Source organism: Sinocyclocheilus rhinocerous, unplaced genomic scaffold, assembly GCF_001515625.1.
Source record: "Sinocyclocheilus rhinocerous isolate Xijiao unplaced genomic scaffold, SAMN03320098_v1.1 scaffold54, whole genome shotgun sequence".
NCBI classification, from domain to species: Eukaryota; Metazoa; Chordata; class Actinopteri; order Cypriniformes; family Cyprinidae; genus Sinocyclocheilus; species Sinocyclocheilus rhinocerous.
In genome coordinates this window covers 21,000-23,079 of record NW_015647078.1, presented here as the reverse complement: position 1 = coordinate 23,079, position 2,080 = coordinate 21,000, and positions in this window count along the sequence as shown.

Sequence of the window (2,080 nt, the reverse complement as noted above, 5' to 3'; positions counted from 1 at the left end):
ACACTCAGCAAACTCAGCAACACCAAGAACACTCTGGTGAGCAGAAAACCAAACCACATACAGACAAAAAAAAAAAAGAAAAAGAAATGAACCAAATGGGAATTTAAATATGCAAGACAATGAGAGATAAAACAAGGCACAGGTTGGACTGATCAGTCGACTAATAAGAAACAATAGCAACCAAAAACACAGACTAAACACAGGACAAGAAAATAAACTCAAATGAACCAAAACAGACAATAACTGTGTCTCAATTCAGATGCTGTTTCCTTCGAAGGCTTCATCTGAAGACCGACTGCATCACAGCAGCAGGAATTAAACTCGGGTCGCTGTGAGCGCAGATGCGCTGCATGTCGCCGCACTAACCGCAAGACTATTGGCGCCGACACCATAGGATTTTTTTATAGAAAATTCTGATTTAAACTTACAAAAGTAAGTGCTGGGGTTCAACCTAATTGAACGTTTAATGTTATAAAAACACTTAAATGTTGATATCTTACATATCCGATGAAAATTTTGGGTCCATTTTATTTCTGATATAAGGGGTGATTTGTAGTCAGCATTGCATATTATTTAGCGTGCTCCCAGACTGAATCCCAGTCTTCGCTGGATATATTTAGTGCAAAATAATTTTCCAACATCTGTTAAATATTATCTGTCTCCTAGGATGGTCAAACTCAATATAACATAAATATGAGATACATATTTTTATCTTGTATTTTTATCAATATTTTCTCAATTACAGACTTTAGCGGTATACAAAGTAGTATTTTGCCTATATTCAAAATGTTATATTTAAAACATTATTATTTAAAATGTATAATTAAGAAAGTTAATTTCTGAGGAAAAATTAATAAGGTCGTGTGGCAAAAAAATATTTGTTCCAGTTTGATACTGTGACTTCACTTGACTTGATCCTTAGCAGGACTCGACTTGACTTGCTTGAGGTGAGCCACTGACTTGACTTGACTTGCTTGATTTGTTTGTACTGTGACTTGAGACTTGCTTGAGACTTGATGGTAGGTGCTTGAGACTTGCTTGAGACTTGAACATGTGTGACTTGCCCCCACCTCTGCTCAAATACAGCTGCAAGAAAAAGTATGGAAGGTCTTGAGATTTACCTGTTTTTCTGCATAAATTGGTCTAATCTGTTTAAAGGAATATCAAAATTATACATTTCATGTCTCTATGGACTACTTGCACAGCTACCTCTGCGTTCTACTGAATACGGCTCAGCTGTTTCTAGTGTGGTGGCTTCTGCCGATGCTGTAAGGAATCATTCTTCAAGTCTTGGGGTTTTGATGCCAGAAGATCGACTTTATTCTTCAGATGAAATAAAGCCGAGAAAAACTCTGTAGAGCAATCTCCAGACTCTTTTTCTGTACCCTCTTATATGCTGTTCTTTCTCTAGGCGTGTTCAATACATTTCATTCATATTTGTTATGGGATCACGATGCAGTCATGAGGCCTTAATTTTATGTTCTGTGAAAATAAGGGCCCCATTATGTGCCATCATGTGCTTATCATGTACTTCACCATATATCTGCACATTCCATTCTCATACAGATTTCTATACATGCAGGCAGATACACATGATTATAATAGTAGAATAACTTAATACATAAATGGCTATATTCACATTGATTATACTTGAATAATTTATATTTTGATTAATTAAAATCTTCTACATTCCCCTCTTTGAGACTTACTAAGTCTCACCATCATTTGTCATTACCCAGAGTGCAGCTTCACAATTCAGTCTCATCAGTTATCACTACCTATTGACTAATTTAAGTCACACAGTTTTATCACCAATGACTAGATTATGTAACAGCACTCTGGCGAGAGCAGCAGGACCAAACCTCTCCCTCCACACTTGACTAGGAGGGAGTAAAAGATCCTCAACTCTCTAATCCCTCATTTAAGACAAAATAATGTTATAAGCATGAGCGTGCAATTGGTTCAGCGCTTGCCTGTGGTTGTCACAGTTATGTAGTATACAACAGAAATAAAAATTCAAGACATAAAACATGTAACATCACAAAAAATAGCATAGTTGATCTTCAGCCCAGACACTTTG